Source organism: Pleurodeles waltl, chromosome 2_2 (genome assembly GCF_031143425.1).
Source record: "Pleurodeles waltl isolate 20211129_DDA chromosome 2_2, aPleWal1.hap1.20221129, whole genome shotgun sequence".
NCBI classification, from domain to species: domain Eukaryota; kingdom Metazoa; phylum Chordata; class Amphibia; order Caudata; family Salamandridae; genus Pleurodeles; species Pleurodeles waltl.
In genome coordinates, this window is record NC_090439.1 from 152,315,291 (window position 1) to 152,335,533 (window position 20,243).

Here is a 20,243-nt window from a genome sequence, read left to right on the forward strand (position 1 = left end):
TTACTTCACGCATATTTATGTATTATTATATTTATGGATAGTTCATATAATAAATAATATGTAAACAGTTGCCTGATAACTTAATGAAATTGTCAACGTGCACAACTTTACCTTCCATTTAAAAAGTATTTTATAGTCAGTTCAAACTCAATTTCTTTTTTTAATTGTTGAAACATCTTAGCAAGATGGCTGTCCTATTTAGCCAAGCTGTTGAAGCGTGGACCAGTCTAGCTCTCCTTTAATTCCTTTGCCCTGAAACACAGCACAACTCGAGGACGGTTTTAGAAGCGAGGAGCCACCAACCACTGACTGGCAGCAGCAGGAGCTGCGGCGTCACCAGCAACCACGGGGATCTGTACAAAACTCTTTTAAAACCATAACTGGGATTTATTAGCAGAACAACAGACAGGCAAGGGACGGAAGTGCAGAAGCTGGGGAGCCCGGGGTGCAGTTCTGCAGTCGCATTTGCTGTTCTGAATGCATTTTTTGAGACGGACATTGTGGGATTATTGAGGCAAACACTGGGGATTATTATCTGTGGCGAAGGACTTCTTTCTACTCATTCCCGAAAACGGCATCCCTTTCATTTTTCTACTCTCCGCCCCGCTCCCAATCCCTGTCTTGTGTGTTATAAATAATATCACCAACAACCTCTGCTAAAATCAACCCTCCTTCCTCCTCCTCTCTGACCCCATCCAACATCCCCTGTCAAGGTGAGTTGTGTCTTTTCATCACTTTTATCCTCGCGTGCTTGTGTGCGCGCCTGCCTGTGTGCTCTGAGTTACACCTATTTCTTTCTTCCTCTTTTCTCCTTTCTATACATTGTGTATTTCTGGAGGGCTCCGGCGATATTTCAGAAAACGCAGCTTTGATTCATTCGTGTGCTTTACAATTCCACCTACATCCGAGCCCTTCTGCTGCCTCAGCAGCCTCTCCACCTGCTTGGAGTCGAGCATCCGCGGGATGCAGCTGGGGGTGGCAGTGGCTGGTGTGATCTATTTTAGCGCCCACGCGCCGGGCAGATACGAAACACAAACGTGTTTACGCCACAGCCCCAGCATCTATAGGGATCCATTTAAAGCCAGCAGGAAGGTGGGTTCGACGTTGAATGATAGTGCAGCCAGGTGGGGCACGGGGTGGGCAGTTCCCATTTCTCAGTGATCAGACTCGGCTATAGTCTCTGTGATGATGCGCAGCGTGTAAATGTAACACATCGCTAAAAGTGACTTACAGCTGTAATCGGTATTGAGTATGAGCCACAAACAGAGGCGGGACAAATAGAGAGCTTTCAGTTATTCGGACCTTGTCAGGGCCGTTTCTGATAATCGGAGACGCACTTTCTTTTGTAGAGCTGTCTGTGCTGGTTCGCGCCTTCGCACGGTGCCTTTTACGGTGTCAATTGGCGTGGAGGGTGAAACTTTGACCTAATACCTAGACATTGGCCCCATTTCTTCCCGTTCCAGCGGCGGAATCTAAGGGCATCCAATAGGGTACGCGAGGCACTGCTGCTTTGACTATAGTACCCTACGGAGGCGATTTAATGAAACCAATTTCAAGCTTACCTTTGCTCCTTACAAAGTGTACATATTTCAGATTAATTACTATTAAGAGGGGTATTTTTAGATAAATGGATTATGTAAGAAATGGATCCGAGTAATGAAGTATTTTGAAATGTGTTTTTTTCAGTTTTGATTTTGTTACTGCCGCTCGCGCATTACGATTCATCGTTTGGTTTTATACATTTGTTTCTTCTCGCACAGTGGGTGTTTCCTCTCTCCACTCTGCTTGGGAAGCCTTAATTGAACAGGACAGCGCTGTGAGGCATACATTTACATTCTTATTACAGAGCTGTAGGGATACTATTTGCCATGTGAAAGCCACTGCACTAAACAGAGATGTTTTCCACATAAAGATCGAGCCTTTTAGTCTCCGTGTTACAGATCCAGTTGCTGGTTTCTCCGTGGCGTGCAACTGAGTCAAAAATAGTAGAGAGTATTGTTAAAGGATGTGTAACGTCTTAAAAATAGAAGCGCCTCGCAGTGTGTGCTTTATAGACATCCCGGGCCCATGCTTAGCTTAGTGATACATTTGGCGTGCCTGGCCTCAGTCTATGTGGAGTTGGATTTACAGTGTTCAGCTTGTCGTTTGTTCGTATTCTCCACAACAATTATTTTTTAAGTAACCAGATATTATTTCCAAATGTGTAATCTTTCTGAAACTCTGAAGCCTTTATCAGTATCTATGTAGGTCTCCACCACATATTGTGTGTGTGTTCGTTAGTATAGCTGACTCTTAATTTAATTTGAGTCTTTATAGCGCCTCGTGACCCCAACGAAGCAGTGCACCATTGTCGCAGAATGGATTGTTTAAGAGAATACATGAGGTCCAGTTTGTCTTAATGGCTATTTCTGAAATGACCAACAGAGCAGCAGTCTGTCTGGATTTCCTGAATATAATAAAACATGCCATTATATTGCTTTTTTTCTAAAGATTGTAAATATCTGAGACTACTATTAACAATTAAGTGATATGTTATTTTGTTAATAGTATTTGTATACTTAATTGCCTCTATTTGTATACTTGTATTGTATCATAGTAATCTCAGAAATCTAGGTTCTGGAAACTCTTGTTGACTTTAGTTATCATCTTGCCATTTTGCGACCCCTTGCAAAAGAACAATGTGCGCTGTGACCAGTTAGCACAGAGGAAGTATTGCAAAGTACGCGCTCATTTGCAAACCAGTCGACATGGTGTGAAATTGTTGGATTAGTAATAACTGAAATGTTTGATGTAGTTTTAAGTGCCGACTGCTATTGGTTCCTTAGGGTGAACAAGAGGTATATAATCTTCACAGCATACCTAGTTTACAAGTGTGATGTCCTTTATTTCTTGTACAAGGTTGGTTGAAAGGTAATTCATTTACCTGACCAGAAGTTTAGAAATGGCATGATATCTATCTATCTATCTATCTATCTATCTATCTATCTATCTATCTATCTATCTATCTATCTATCTATCTATCTATCTATCTATCTATTCTGTCTTAGTAATGTACTTTTAGTCTTGGGCCAATGACAATACAATATGCAATTTAATTTTGCTAATTTATTTTCTCCTTCTCACACTGTCACTTTGTTTTGCAAAATGTATTTTAGATAGGGCTCTTACTCTAATCTGTTTTTGCTCAAAAGTATTAGGTGACTGTGTCTGCCTATTCATGTCTAGAAGAGCCACATATGCTATTAGCCAGCACCTTAAGTGCACATACATTTAATTTAAAGGTTTTATTAAGTGCATGGCTACCTGGAGCAGACTTCCCAGCACTAGGCCAGTCGGCTCGGAAAAAGAGAGCTTAGGCAAACAGATGAGGGTTGAGTTGTTTTCTAAAGCTAAGATTGTCGTTTGCCTGATACTTAGGAGCAAACTATTCCTGAGTTTGGGGGCAAGATGGGCGAAAGATCATCCACTGCATCTGGCTGTATTTACTCTGAGGATGGAAATGCGACTTAAGCTTTGTGATCTGAGCTCTCTGTTGGCCCAGTAAGTACTGATAATGAATACGAGAGCCTGCTTTGTGCTCTGCACGGTGAGCAATGAAGAGTGCTTTAAAGTGAATCCTCTTGCTTACTGGCAGCCAGTGAAGTGTGGCAAGTGCCGGGGAGGCGAAGTGGAATTTGGGGATGCCCAATAGTATTCAGGCTGCAGCATCTGATTAACCTGCAGCTTTTTAATGACAGAGAGCGGGCTACCCAAATAGAGGAAGTTGCTGTATTCAAGGCTGGATAGTATTAGAACTTGGACCACAATTCTGTAGACTGCAGTTGGTAGCCGTACTAGCGTCTTCCTGAGTGCTCTATGGAGGCTAAAGCAGCTGGATGCCAGCCTGTTTGCGTGGGCAGCTGTAGTAAATTTATTGTTTCACGTGATGTCCAGACTTTTCACTTCTGACTTGGGAAGCAGACGATCAGTTAAGACGGCTAATTTAGCTGGTCCCAAATAAACTGGTTTTTGCCAACCACCAAAACCTCTGTTTTGTCCTTGTTTAACTTTAGACAGCTAGCAGTCATCCATTTGGTAACTTGCTCTAAACAAGAAATGTGTTTTAGTGAGATAAAGCCTGTGTTGGGTGTGTGGGAATCAATGATCTGCATGCCGTTCGTATAAGACACCATAGTGAAATCTATGGAGCAAATGTCTGACAAGGGGCAGACGCACACATTAAAAAGTGTGGGGCTAATGGAAGACCCCTGGAGCACGCCACATTTTAGCAGGTGGGTCGTGGAGAGAAATGGCCTTTCACTAACTTGAAAACATCTATTGTTTAAAAAAGCCAATCGTCATTTTAAAGCATTTCCTGTGATACCGACTTCTTCCAGTCTACAAAGAAGGGTAGGAGACCATATCAAATATTGCGCTTAAATCGAGTAGAATGAGCACAGCTGATCCTGCGCTCATCTGCACTCAGTGGATCGAAGTATGTTTAACTTATTAACACTGCTGCTTAAAACGTATCACTTAAGAAATAGGTAGTTAACCAGAATTCTCCACCAGCTTTAAGAAGCTTGCTGGCTACATCCTGTTTCATGTCATTCCTTGAGTTGATTTACAACCAGATCTTGAGATCCTCTTTCAGAGCGATAACTATATGAGGACAGATAGATAAAGGTGTTTAGATCCTCTTCAGAAAAGGTTTTGCCGTAGACACCCGTCCGGTTAAAGGCTTCATTTCCAGTATGTTTACACTGTAAAGATCATAGACCACAATTACTTTGGCCTAATGACCCAATCGACTAACACCTATTTGCAAACCACAATGTGCTATTTGTACATTGACTGGTTTGCAAATGAGCGCGCACTTTGCAATACTTCCTCTGTGCTAACTTGTCACAGCGCACATTGTTCTTTTGCAAGTGGTCGTAAAATGACCAAGTAATGAATATTAATCAGGCTGGTGCAATTTGCAACTCCTGTAATTGACTTCGAATTTAGGGCTCATGGCCCTGAAGGGACAGCAGACCTCATTCTCTGCATTTGCTCTCCCAAATGGGAAACACGTTTGTCCAAAAGTAGCCCATATCCACTGGGTTCAGGCAAAGAGTAGAAGACAAAATGAAGAGAATGTTGGTAACAGATCTGGCCTAGATCGCGCATTGGAATTATACGAGAAAAGTAAGCCCAGGAAAATTTTAATTCTACGGTCTGAATTTGTGTAATTCCATAAATTTCAAATTATGTTTGCTATGCTCAATTTCACATTAACCTATTTACGCAAAATTACGCCATAAGACCACTTTGAGTAATTACAATCCATTTGATGTATACATTTGGTGTGAATGAACCAATCCCTGTTAAAATTACCATAGAATGAACAGGAACACTAGAATGTGAGCTGCTGTTGTTTGTGGTGCCCTTATTGTTTGCACAATTTTTAGTGCATAATGCATTCTTGCATCAAACATTGACACATTTCACACAAAAATACTAAAATATAACACAAAATGATGGATTTGCATTTTGCATATTTCTGGGTAATTTCAGGTAATTTTGCAGAACTTTCACAATTATGCAAAAATAAATTGCACATATTTGTCACACATGTAGAGTAAAGGGATCCAATGGGGAAGCTCTGCACATACTAATAAGAAAGTCAAAGCTCAGAGGGAACAGGAACTCAAGAGAAAGTTCAGAATACCTAACACATAGGATGCTCAAGACACACATATAGCAACGTTAACAAGAGAGGAAATCTGTGATTGCGCATTTGGGAACTTCAGACGGTAAGATTGCAACTCTTCAAGTTTCTCATCCACAATTGCTGTTACTGGTGCTGAATGACAATACCTACATGTAGAATATACATGCAAGTTCAGAGTCTTTGGAAGTAAAGCCTTTAGTGATATGATAAAAGTAAAAACAAAACTCACAGCTGACACAAAAGTCCTCAGTTGTGCCCACATATCCTGGCGATCACACAGAAACACACACGATGCTAACAAGGGATGCAAACTAAATGCAGAGCCATGGTAGACAAAACACACAAGAGAAGCGCTAAACAAGAAAGGAAAAACAGAAAGAACGTCTGCCAAAAAACAAGTAAACAACCATAAGTAAGAAACTGGGAACTAAGGCAGCAGGTATGAGATAGGACACTGGAAACAAGTTAAAAAAGGCAGAGACTAGGAAAAGGGTAACTGTTGAAATAATTACAGTTTTAGAAACAAGGATCAACTAAAATACTGCTAGTTCTTGAAACAAGGAAACAAAAAGCACTGTAGTAGAGGGCTAGTTCAAGGAACAATTTCACAATAGCTCTGGATTCATGAACTCAGGAAATAAAGGGTCAGCCAAACAGGAACACTGCTACAATGGCCAATGCTGGGCTGAAGCAAACAGAGGATTTGAGAGGGCTCGTTGATGATCACTTGCCTCTGGTGTGAACAAGCTAGCACCTGCCTGCCAGAGATGTGCTGATTTCTCCACCCATCTTTGGCCTGCATGAGTGGACATGAAGCTTTGAGTAGAGAATTCTAGGAATTGGAATCTTTGGCAGGAAAGCATACAGACGTCTACCAGTTTCAGTCCATATCCCAAATATGAACTAAATTCATGACATTTTTCAGAACGCTCTAAATCAATATCAGTATATATCACAAGGTCAAGGTTCTGGAAAATGTAGTCTTTGCCCGTTATCAATAACTGGCTATCACAGAACCCACCATGGATCTGACATGAAAGAGAATTTCTGAATATTGACAAAGAGAATGGATGTCAGTGTTGTGACATAGCAGAAGATCAAGAAGTTTGGTTGAACAGTCATTGATGTAACAAAGGCCCCTGAGCCTTTGCGGTGTGGGGGGTGCCTGAGCTCCAGGGGGGTCCCTCAGCATAGTACACTGCACAGGCAACAGGCCCTTGACTGGTTACAGGGGTTCCCCTACAGATACTTTGCAGGGGGGCCCCCTTAAGTTTCGTTACACCACTGTGAACGGTGTAAAGTCACACAGATAGGTCTGCTAGTTATTGACATGAGATCACAGGAAGTGAATTGTGATAGGGACAAGTGCTGTTTTAAAAACAAAGGGCCAGATTTACAAGGAACTGCTTCAGTGCAACACTGTGACAAAATTGGCAGCGCGGCACCAGTTCTGAAATACAGGGATGTGCCGTCTTTACAAAAATACTTCTCACCCCTGTCTTTCCCTTAGCGCTGCTGCTAAATTTAGCTTATAGTGTCAATGCAGGCATCTTTCCACCAAAGTGCAAGGGTGTCTGCATTGAAGGGAATGATTGTTTATGTGCAGGAAGGTGTACCATCCTGCACATAAACAATCTACAATGGTGACTTGGCACTTCTCTGTGTGCTGCATGCAGAACACATAGAAGTAGCAAATTGTCATTATTGAATGATTGTTTATATGCAGGATGGGACACTTTCTTGCATGTAAACATTCATTAATGGTGTTTTCATCTTTCTATGTGTGCTGCAGAATGCAGGACACATGGAAAAAGCAAAAATGAGGAGAAATAAAAGTGGCTTAGCGGCGCCTTGTAAACATGGTACAGTGTACAGTGCCACTGGAGCGTCACAAAAAGTGGTGCTCCAGTGGCGCTAGGTGCTTGTAAATATGCACCAAAATGTTTCCCTATCCACAGAGATAGCTTCACCTTTGTAAAATAGTTTCTGCCCCAGCTTGGGGCTGTTAACTGATCAATGGTTTGCAACTGCAATTGTAGTCACAAACCATTTACACATTCTGTTCCATCTAGTAGGTCAGTGGATGACACCCCTTTCATTCCCCTTTCCCTGTGGCAGTGAATGTTTTGAACTAAAAAAGGAATTGGAGTCATACCCTTTAATTCCATCATGGCGTGAGACTGATGTGTGCAGACAGAGGCACAACATTCAGAATACGTTTCCAGAACGCAGAGGCCTTGCTGTTAGTGTGGAATTTTGAGTTATTGAGTACGATTTCTGCCACATTACTGAATTTTGACCCGTCTCTACTCACAAATTTTCCCTGATTGAAGGGAATTGTTATTCACGTAAGGTATGCCACCTGGGTATGGAAATTGTGGAACATCTAAAGATGTCTGAACAATTTAATTTGAGGAGAGGCTCAAAGGTTTCTCCCAGAATGCGCATGTTGCTTCTCTGACTTTAACATCCCACAAGAAATCATAGGGCTTGATTATGACCTTGGTGGATGGGATACCCTGTCACAAATTTGAGGTTATCCTGCCCGCTGTATTACAAGTTCCATTATATTCTATGGAACTTGTAAAATGACAAGTGGGATATCCGTCAAATTAGTGATGGAGTATCCAATTCGCCAAGTTTGTAATCAGGCCCATAGTATTAGCTGGTATTTCAGTGGTGAAACTCCCATATTATATCTGAGTCTCTTGAATGGGTTTAATGGAATGAGAGACATGGCTACTTACCTGCTCATGCCACTAAGAGTGTATGGAGGTGGGTGGAACATGATATTAAGGCCCTAATTTATATAATTTCATGCAAAACTGCGCTAATGCAGTTTTGCGTGAAAAATTATACTGCCGGCTAGTGCCATCCCAAGACGCCTGCTGGTCGTCATATTTATGGTATGACAGTAGCCGGTGGTAAAGCCCGGCTACCGTCCTGAAAAAGGATGCTAGCCGGGCAGGGGAGGCGTAGGGTATTGCAGGAGGTTGTGCGTCAAAGGATGATGCTAGTCTGGTAAGAGGCATAAAAATTTATCTAACCAGACTAGAGTCATCCTTTGACGCACAACCCCCATGGACATCACTCCTGCCTGAGTAAAGACAGGAGTCATGCCCATCACCCCAATGGCCATGCCCAGGGGACATTTGTCTACTAGGCATGGCCATTGGGCCCAGTGCCATTTTGGTAGCCAAGTTAGGCCCGCCATGGCACTTCAAAAACAAATTTAAATACTCATCTAAACTTACCTGTCTGACCTGGGATGGGCTCCCCCCATCCCCTGGCATCCCTCTGGTGTGGGTAGGGGTGTCACTGGGGCTAGGGAAGGGCACCCGTGGGCCCATTCCAGGGTTTCTGACCTTGGAAATAGGCCCACAGGTCCCCTAATGTCTGCCCTGACCCAGGCTTTAAATAATGGCGCTAAGCAAGCTTTGTGCCATTATTTAAGGCCCCCTTCTCCCTGTGCTTGATTTTATCACGGGGGGATAAATATGGCATTAAGGCCATATTGTCTTTTTTTGCACGGGAACCCCTACCTTGCATGACTTTAACTCCATAACTTTGGTGCTAGATGGGTTTAGCGCCAAAGTATAATTATGAAGTTAGGTTTACACTGAATTTGCGTAAAAAAAAACAAATGACACATATTCAGCGAAAACAGAGTATAAATCTGGGCCTAAATGTTCTGTGGGATTGCACATAAATAACTCTTATAAATACTGCTTGTTCAGTTGGCCTTCACTAAGTAGTACGCAAATGTGCCTGATTGATATAGTGTGATTGATATTGTGTGATTGTATGTACTCTATCAAAAAACACTATACTTTTCGACTGGAGTTACAACCCACTGTCCCCTGTTTGAGAAAAGTAGCGACCACCTTGACTTGGGAACTAGTTTGTTTGTACAGTAGAAATGCAATGCTGTGACAAGCTTCGACGCGCAGCCAATAGCAGCCGAGAGCAGATAGCCGTCGGGAGTCGGGCCAGGAGTAGCATTGCCAGCCGGAGCTGCAGTAAATTGATCCAAGGGGCTGAGCGGGAGGCTTGGCTGCCGGCTGACTGTCCGTTTCTTTGGCCCCACCAGCCCCACGGGCTCACTCTGCATTTACACTGTGCCTGCTGGCTTGAAGCAGAGCCAGTCAGTGCCGCGGTACTTAATTTGTGCAGCTGAGTGGCCGGGAAGCTTGGTTGTCGGCCCTCTGTATGCTTCTTTGTGCCGCTCCTGCGCAGCGGAGGCTGCCCGTATATCAGCCCCGCCAGCCCCTGGGATACTTTCCACACTGCCACTGCGCCGCACCTTTGAAGTTGCAGATCCAGGAGAAAGGAGGCTGCTTGGAGATCTCCCCCCCACTGACAGCATCAAGTGGAGTTTGGAAGGCGGGGGGCGCAGGACAACTCATCCAGCTCAGGACAGCACAGGCCAGCACCGGCCCACACAGAGGTGACACAGAGTTGTGGGCCAGGCAGCCTTGAGATGGAAGGTAGACAGAAGGGAGACGTGTGTAGTGAGCTCGAGGACGGAGGAGTGGAGGAAGTGTTGATGTGAGGTGGTGAAGCATCAGTGGCAAAGTGGAGTGGTGTACACAGAGCGCAGAGGGGCTTTGGACCACCCCTGCTTCCGCTCCTCCTACTCCCTCCCTCCCCCGCCCACTGAGCATCTTATTAAGGAGGATGGCGAGGCTCGGTGCATGGAGGAGCTCCCACCCTCCCCGCGCCCTCACCGAGCATCATAGCAGGAGGACTGCGAGACAGGAGCGCAGAGCTGTTTGAAATCTAACCCCCACTCCCGCTCCCCAGCCCCCCCCCTACCCACAGAGCATTACATTGAGACATCGAGGCAACGAATTTGGCCCTGTCTTGGATGCCTTTGCAAGGAGCAAGAGCTTGTCGGAGCGAGCACCAGCGTCACGGTATCACATGGCAGGAGGTATAGCCGTGATTGAGAGTAGCACCATCCAGCACCTGCTGGCACTCTGAGCGGGAGGAGAACGGAGCCGATGAGAAGCCGCGTGCATCTGCTTACAGCTGCAGCTCAGAGGGGGGAAAACTGCAGCTGACGTCTGTTACGAAGACGAAAAGGAAGCATAGAGTGCGGGTGGGTTTCCCTCTTCGGGGGGGTTTACTCTGCCTAGTCCTTTCAAGTTCATTCAGCCAAGTTTTCTGAGCCTTACTCAGCCAAGTAACCAGCCAAGTCTCCAGGCAAGGCATCTAAGGCAATAGCCAAGCAGTAGCCCCACAGCTGGTCCACAGCAGCAGCACCAATGGTACTGGTTCTGGTAGTGGGCAAAGAACCCCTTTCTGCACAAGGATGACTGCTAAATGCCTCAGGAGGTGTAGGACGTTTCTTAGTCGCGAATGCAAAAAGATTAAGTCAAATCCCGTACAAAATAAGGGCACCCCCCACTTGAACATAAAAAGTATAAATTCCATTCTTCCTTTCGTCCAAAAGGAGCTTTCTGGAGAACCAGCTCTCAAGGATGACAATGATTTAGCACCCTGTCGTCTTGTCAATGGGGAGAGTATGGCTGATTTAATCCCTGTGGGGGGGGTCCTCGGGGGTCCTAGAGAATCAACTCCCTCCTATTGCAAACAGGGATGATATCTCTGGAATTGGTGTTGGCATTGGTGTTCGAGTAGAGGAGTTTACCCTTCCTGACATTGATTTGAACTGTGTATATGCAGCAAGGAGCCTCTCTGTTGGTTGTCTAAAGACCCCTGCAGTAATCTTAAACTTAGCACCCCCAGACTAAGGCTGTTTAGCAGTATGCCTACTGACCATTCTCTCTTCCCTTCAATAGCTTCCCTGATTCCAGAACTCATGTGCTTTCCGAATCTCCCGAGTGGCCCTCAAGATCAAAATTATGTACTTTTGGAGTCCTTTAAATGTCTTGAGCGAATTCTACCTTTGATCCTGGTTCTTCTAGAAAAATCAAATAACAATTCTGATCATACTCAAGACATATTGAGTATTATGGATTGAAAGCCTTGTTAGATCAAAAGGAAGCAAAATTAAGCTGTGACGGGAAATCTTTTAGGACCACAGAGGTGGCTTCCCAAAAAGAGGGGCATCAAGATTCTAGCTTGATTTCATTTACATCAGATGCCCGTGTGCCCGTGACTCCATCTTCTCTGCCTTTTCATTCTAACCAGGGTACTTAGGCAGGAAAGACTCAAGTTCATTGGAATTTTTCAAATACACAGGATTCCTTTACTCAAGAGAGTGCTGTCTATTCCCTAGAAAATATTTTCTCCAGTGTACCCTCTTCGAGTAATGCGGCTTCTATTGTTTCTGAACTTGCTTCTCCTAAAAATGAGTTAAATCATCCTGTGGCCCCCTTTCCCATTTCTCTGCCCAAAGTCTACCCTGACTTATCGATGGCGGAGCACAAGGGGATTTTGGCTGTAAAAACTCCAAAAAAGGGAAGAAAATGGGAAAAAAGGTAAGAAGGGGACAAACTGAGAATTTCTAAAACAAAAACCCAATAAAGGTAAAGTTCGAGGATAAGGGCCCTAGTGGACCCTCTCCTCAGCAGGAAGAACAAGAACATGAATTGGTGCTGTGGAAGGAGAGGTCCAAGGGAGTGAGATCAGTTGGATCCCCTACCCTGTGGGGGGAACAAGACTCAACACCTCATCGGGGTGTGCAACAGTTTGTTCCACCAGTCTCTGTTAGCATGCTATCTGATCCAAATCCTCATGCTATTTCTACTTGTAACGTGAACGCTAATGCAGTGGCATTGAACCCTACCTCAGTTCTTTATAAAGGTGGGGTTATTACATAGTAAGGAGTAAATTACTCAAGGTCAAATAGAGACCCCTGAATGCCTAGAGTTTTCTGCTTTCTTTGATATAAATTTAATTTTAAATCGTTCTTTATTAATTTCTTCTTTCACAGGTATTGATGAGCTAAAATTCTTTGACAGTAGTGATATTGCTTGGGTTTTTCTTGATCAGAGTATAGGAGTGTCAAAGACAAAAGTCTGTTTTTTCTCTAAAACTGTTATAAATCTGATTCTAGTTAACTGTGAACAGTTACAGTGTAGAGGTATAGAGGTGGTCCCAATATGGCATAAGGAATTTCCTTTTAATCAGCAGCAGTCCCCCTCACTTTATATTTAAATAAATGGTACTAACTGCTACCAAACGCCCGCTCATATTCCTCCTCCCTTGGAAAATATAAAAGTTTCCCTTTTTCATGGTGAAAGAGTGGTGAAGCTCATGGAGGATGTTCCCTCATATCTCTCAATCCCAATATCCCCAATGAGGGGATGCCATTTAGATGCTATTTAGCAGGGGCTCTAAATAGCACCCATGGGAAGGGAATGTTCTCACAGCCTAGTCATTAGTCAGAGTCTCTCCTTGGTCTCTTGGAATGCTGCAGGAATAGGGAACCATTCCAAAAAATTAGATCTTATTTGCTCTCTACAGGCGGATTTAATTTGCATTCAAGAGACCTGGAGCATATCTGATTTCACTTGTCCCGGGTATTTGGTTCTTTTGCGTATGTTTAGTCATATTTCTGCAATTTGTTCTAATCCACATGAAAGCGCGGACGGGTTATGGATAATGGGGCATTTAAATAGTAAAATTTCTAATCTATCTCTTTCCATCTTTTGTGATCTAGAGAGGGAAACTACTTTAAATATCCCTTCCATCATATTTCTCCCTAGCATCATGTCGGACAAAAGGGGCTTCACCTATTGAAAGGTCTGAGGGACCTTTGTTGCATCACCTTAAATGGACGTTTTTGTTCTGTCTGTCCTGCAGCTTTCACACACAATTCCCCATAGAGTAGTTCCATTATTGATTATATTTTGGGTTCCTAAATTATTGCCCAAACAGTAGAGGATATGATAGTTAAGGATACATCTTTAAGTGACCATAAGATTCTGATCCTCTCATTAAAAATGCAGCTTTCCTCCATAGAACCCTGAAATTTTAGGGGCAAGGACATTGGTTTCTGTGGAAAAACGAGTAGCAATTTTTGGACCCCTGCCAAAATGTCAGCTGTCAAAAAAGTACTCAATTGCTCAGTGAGAGATATTGATGAATGGAATGCAGATCCATTAAAATACTTTTCCAAACTAATTGAGTCTATAAACCAAAGTGATCCATATCATTGCTGAAAGCCTCCACAAAAAAAAAGTAAAGCAATCCATTCTGTTGTTGAATAGAGAAATTATTAAATTGGTAAGAAGACAATATAAATGGGAGACCAAGGATAGGAGTAGGAGAATATCTTTATTAAAAAGAAGAAGAGTGCGAGCGAAGTTAGGCATAAGGAAGAAGCAGAGCAGATGTGAGTGACACTGAGGGAAGCCGCTGTGTCTAAAAACTCCTGTAAAATCTGGGCTATTATCTCTAAAGGTTGTGAAAAGTGTAAATCGTGTAGCGCCCCTCCAATAGCTGAGGTCGACTGCAGGAAGTAAATCCTCATCCTTGACTCAGAAAACATAGAGGAGGAGCCCTGCGAAATGGATTTGAACACAAGGGTTAGAACTGAAGTAGACTGTTGTGACCCCCCATCTTTGTCGGAGATTGAGGGGTTGATCAGGTCAATGCGGGCATCCGAGCAATGGGCCCTGATGAGTTTCCGATGTCACTAATTAAACAGGAACCGCTGCTCTGGGCAAAAAGTCTCCACCTGGTCTTCATCATCTGCTATTCACATAGTAGAGTTCCTGAATCCTGGATTGGTAGTGTGTTGGACTCCTTTGCTTATGCAGGGTCATCCCCAATCTTTTTGCCTCTTGCCTCCTATTTTTTCTGACCGGTTTCTGTTGGCTTTTGAACTCTGAGCATTTTACCACTGCTAACCAGTGCTAATGTGCATATGCTCTCTGTGTAAATTGTATTGTTGATTGGTTTATCCAAGATTGTCATATTTGATTTAATAGTAAGTCCCTAGGAAAGTGCACTAGAGGTGCCCAGGGCCTGTAAATCAAATGCTATTGGTGGGCCTGCAGCACTGGTTGTGCCACCCACATAAGTAGCTCTGTAATCATGTCTCAGACCTGCCACTGCAGTGTCTGTGTGTGCAGTTTTACCTGTAAATTCGACTTGGCAAGTGTACCCACTTGCCAGGCCTAAACCTCCCCTTTTCTTACATGTCTGACACACCTAAGGTAGGCCCTAGGTAGCCCCAAAGGCAGGGTGCAGTGTATGGTTAAGGTAGGACATATACTGTAGTAATGTTTTTTTTTAAATGTCCTGACAGTGAAATATTGCTAAATTCGTTTTTTACTGTTGCAAGGCCTGTCCCTCTCATAGGTTAACATGGGGGCTACCTTTAAATCTGATTAAAGTGTAGATTCCCTTTGGGAGCGGATGGGCATGTGGAGTTAGGGGTCTCTGAGCTCACAATGTAAAAATACATCTTTTAGTAAAGTTGATTTTAAGATTGTGTGTTCGAAAATGCCACTTTTAGAAAGTGAGCATTTTCTTGCTTATACCATTTCCGTTACTCTGCCTGTTTGTGGATTCCCTGTCTGGGTCAGTTTGACAGTTGGGCTGGTTGCACCTCACACTAGACAGTGACACAAAGGGAGCTGGGGTGTAGCCTGCATCCTGATGAGCCATCTCTGCTAGGAGGGAGGGGAGGAGTGGTCACTCACACCTGAAAGGGCTGTGCCTGCCCTCACACAATGCAGTCTCCAACCCCCTGGTGAGTGTCTGGGGCCTGGCCTGAGCAAGGCAGGATTTCACATTCAAAAGAGACTTTACTTTGAAGTAGGCCTACTTCAAAGGAGAAATTGAGTATAAGAAGGGCACCCAAAACCACAGACTTTAGAAACACTTCTGGAAACAAGAGGGAGTTGAAGAGCTGAGGAAGAAGAGCTGCCCTGCCTCTGACTGTGCTTTGTGGAGCTATCCTGCAGTTGCTGCTTCTGCCAGAGTAAGAGGGCAAAGACTGGACTTTGTGTGCCTTCCATCTTGAGAAAAAATCTCCAAGGGCTTGATTTAGAGCTTGCCTCCTGTTGTTTGAAGTCTCAGGGATAGCAAAGACTTCTCTTTGCCAGCACCTGGAGTCTCTGCAGAGACTCCTACTCTGCCCTGTGGTGCCCATCCAGTTCCTGGGACCCTGAAAGGAGAAGCTTGCTGCCTAAAGAGAAGGAAATCCATGCAAAGAGTGCTGTGCGGGTAAAAGATCGACACGACTCTGATCAGCGGCTGAAGAAACGGCGCGCTGATGGCTCCGCAGCTGAGAAACGTCACTCGCTGGGAACACGATCGAAGAATCGACGCACAGAGCAGGAGAAACAACGCGCAATATCGGCAACGGAGGCTGGGAGATCACAACCCGTGCTGTGGGATTTTCAGATCATTGTGCGGCTGGATTTCCGACTCAAGTACCGCTGTGCATGGTAAAACAACGCAAGGCCTGCCCGGACCCGAGAGTGCTGACCGGATTGACGTATCGCTGTCCTGCGGAGAGAAGAAACGACGCGCCCGACCCGGAGAAAGGAGAAACGACGCACGGTCCCACTCGTGAGTGGAATCAACTCCTCGCAAGCCCTTTTTGACGGGTTTATTTTTGACGCATTCAAGGTGCTTTTTCACGCTGACAGTGTTAGTGTGTGTTTGAAACTACTTAAAGACTCTTTTTGCATTTTTATTGATAACTTGACTTGTGTATTGTACATTTTAACATTTTGGTCTTGTTTTGTTTAGATAAATGTTTCCTATTTTTCTAAAATGGTGTTGTGGCATTCTGCATTGTTTTCATTTAAGTTACTGTGTGTGTTGGTACAAATACTTTACACCTAGCAATCTGAAGTTAAGCCTACTGCTCTGCCAAGCTACCAAGGGGGTAAGCAGGGGTAGGCTGAGGGAGATTCTCTTTTACCCTGACTAGAGTGAGGGTCCTTGCTTGAACAGGGGGTAACCTGACTGTCAACCAAAGACCCCATTTCTAACAGTGTCATAGTCCCATTATATAAAAAGGGAGATACATCTTTGCCTATTAACTACCGCCAAGTTGCATTGCTGGATTCAACTGACATGATATTCGCAAAAGGCATATTAACGCATTTAACCTCTTGGGTCAGGAAAATGAGATTTTCCCTCTGGAACAAGCAGGTTTCAGAAAGGAACATATTACATTAGATAATATCTTATTGATGCAAATTATAAATGAAAAATATGTTCAGATCAGTTGAACAGCATATGCTGCGACTTCTCCACGGCTTTTGACAGTGCAGATAGGAACATTTTGTGGAGAAAAAAAATTATGAGTTAGGTGTACTCCCAAACCTATTACTTCTGGTTATAGCTTTGCACTCTCCTAACTGTTGCAAAGTTTTGTTAGGAGGGGAATAGGGCCTGTTGTCTAAATTCCCCACAAAAAATAGTTTGAAGCAAGGCTGCTTATTGGCACCACTATTTTCTTTATATATCTCTGATTTGCCTCATTCCATGCAGAATACAGATGGTCATTCACTCTCCTGCCTTTTACACTCTGATGATATAGTAGTGATTGACCTTATTCTGAAAGGTTTAAATCATCATCTTGTGCATTAAATCACTACTGCATACAAATCATTTGCTGAATAATATATTGAAGTCGCAAGTAGTATGTTTCCTAGGGGATAAAATTGGGCAAGAAAATAAATGTTTCCTGGTCCCTGGGTCAAAAAAAATTACATCGGGTAAACTCTTATTGCTTCTTGAGGAAAATGTTACCCTTGTCGCTCAATGACCAAGATCACATGTGTAATAACGCCGCTAAGGCTCTACCTCAAGTACAAGGTTTAGTGGATTTCTTTTACGCAGTTGGCCGGTGGCATTTCCTCCATTTATTAACTGCTTATCAACAAAGATCCCGGCCACCCTTTTGTACGCTTTGGAGTGTACAGAGATTTCTAAATGGAATTTTCTCAACAGGATGGAAGGGCAGATTCTAATACGCTTAGCCTTTTGTAACAACTCTCAGGTTTGAATTTGGTATTAAGAACACTGTTGTACTGTGTTTAGTGGCAGTTGTCCAGAGGGCTTATAGCCTTGCTCATAGTAGAGAATTCACTCTAAGAAACTTAGCTTATATAGAAATCTTCAGTAGATTAAAAGGAAAATCTAAGTTTTTTAGAAACTAAAATCTGGCTATGCAACTGCTGGAGCTTGATCTGGGCCTGATTCCATTGTCACCGCCTCCTGTTCTTGAAAAAATCCTGAAAGAAGCGACTTGATCCAAAAGCTTCTCTTTAGACTTAGGATCTTATCGTCTAAAGGGGAGGATGGCCACGCTTACTGAAACAGCAACCTTCAAACAGTCTCAGTTGTACCTATCCTGGAATCTCCCAGTTGAAGTGAGGCGTCTGTTCATCTTGTTGAGATTAGATAAATTGCAACTCAGAGAACTAACCTCTAAATGGGATGGATCCGATAATAATTGTGATCTTTGTCAATTGAGTGTACAGAACTTTAAGCATGTATTATTTGTCTGTCCGGCTCTAGTCACACTTAGGAAAAAATCGTTGAAACCTCTCTTCCTGTATTTTAATATTTGCTCTGCCGGAGAGGCTTGGATGCTGTATATAATCCTCCAAATGAATGATTTTGTTTTAGGATTTTAAAATTTTGACAGTCCTTTTTCAACTTTTGTTGAGTCGTCATGTACTGGCGGTAACTCAAGATGACTGTAAGTGAACTTTGAAGGCAGCTTTGAGAATTACTATCAGTTGTTATTTTGTGCACCAAGGGAGTGGAGTTTTTCTTCTATTGTGTGGCAGAGCATGATAATGTCCTACAATGCATTCCTGATGTGCAGCAGGTTGGCTGTTTTGGGTCCAAATGATTACCTTCAATTTTGGAATTGAAGTATACGCTGCATAATTGTCCCCGTTGAAGAAAATATTAATGTCCGCTAGGGTTTTCCACAAGTGTGGTTTCTTTTAGGGTACTGATTTGCACTGTTTGATGCAGTTTATGGTTTTACTTGTAAAGAGATAATAGGGTTGAGTCTTGGGGTCACATGTACGTAGCCTTTTGCACGTTGGAAACGGGCCGTTTGTGACGTGCAAAATGCACTTTGCCATGTAACAAGCCATTTTTGTGATTCGGTAAACTATTTACCGAATCGCAAAAAGGGATTGCGACTCGTAATTAGGAAGAATCCTATGTATCATTGTTTTGTGACCACGAATGCGGTCGCAAGACAATCGCAGTTAGCACCAATGTCACACTGATGCTAACCCATTCGCAAACGGGAAGGGGTCCCCATGGGACCCCTTCCCCTTTGTGAATGTCAGTAAAAACATTTTTTCAGAGCAGGCAGTGGTCCTATGGACCACTGCCTGCTCTGAAAAAATGAACGAAAATGTTTCATTTTTTGTTTTTGAAATGCATCTCGTTTTCCTTTAAGGAAAACGAGCTGCATTTAAAAAAAAAAAAACTGCTTTATTTAAAAGCAGTCACAGACATGGTGGTCTGCTGTCTCCAGCAGGCCACCTTTCCTATGAAAGCCGCCATTCGCAAGGGGGTCGCAAATTGCGCCCTACCTCATGAATAATCATGAGGTGGGCATGTGCGACCCCCTTTCGAATCGCAAATAGTGTCATTGGCACTATGCAACATAAGGTTTTGTGACTCGCAAATTGCGAGTCGCAAAAACAAATGTTGGTACATGTAGCTCTTAGTGTTTTGCATACAGAAGCTAATTCCTTTTCTAAACCTGTTGTATTGGTACATATTTTAAGTTGCTCACTGATAAATTCCGATATATATTTTTTGAGGCGTATTACTATAATTGTAAAATTGATAGTATATAATTTTATTTAGGAAATGTTATCTTTAATGTTTTAGGTTATTTTTGTATCAGTTATGCATGTGGACCTCTTAGGAGTTCCAATTCATGAAATAAATAAACTTGAAACTTGCCTGATTGACCTCCAAATTCAAATACAGGTTTGGTTGACCTATTTACACAGTTGTATAATTTGATGAGTTCTATGATATTTGCATACATGTTTTTGCTGATTTTTTTTTTTTTTAACACTTTATCAGCAAATTTGAACAGTAACGTTTACATGTAAGTAAGGTACACATTTGAGAAATGTGTCACTATTTATAGATTTAAGTAAGAAAAGCAATCCAAACTTGGAGCCCGATTCACAAAGATATTGCTATAAGCAGATGTGAACTACTCACTTAGTACTTCTGTTTTACCACCGAATTACAAAAGAAGTCAGGAAGTGCTCCTAAGTTATTCCTGGGTTATCCATGGATTGTACTAGTAAACCAGGACCCATATTCTTAACAGGGTGCACTTTCCCTGTGTGCACCACTGTGCACCTTTAAACAGGTATGCCAGCATACACATAGATAATGCACCCTATTACAAATAGTGCCTAGCCCTCAGGGAAGCCATGAATGCATGCATTAATGAAAGTTTCTGTGCACAGGGAGCAGTGAGCGACTGGATTAACCTTCAGGGAGTTGTCTGGGGTCCCTGGGACACCCTTTACCCATCCAGAGGGTTGCTTTCAAGAGACACACTGACTATGAGCCATCTCTTTGCGGCCCAAGTCACTGCACCTCCTAAAAG

General features: G+C 43.1%; 1 protein-coding gene across 4 annotated transcripts in view; it reads left to right on the plus strand.

The window, feature by feature from the left end:
* The first annotated feature begins 204 nt into the window (after nt 1–204).
* The window catches only part of LOC138280823 (poly(rC)-binding protein 3-like), a 2,739,176-nt gene continuing 2,719,137 nt past the window's right edge, over nt 205–20,243 (plus strand). For 3 of the 4 annotated variants that reach the window (XM_069219542.1, XM_069219532.1, XM_069219537.1), the window contains exon 1: nt 284–713. The gene's annotated coding sequence lies outside the window, so the exon portion shown is untranslated. Of the gene's footprint in view, nt 714–20,243 lie in introns of all 4 variants that reach the window. The other variant, XM_069219527.1, reaches the window with a different exon arrangement.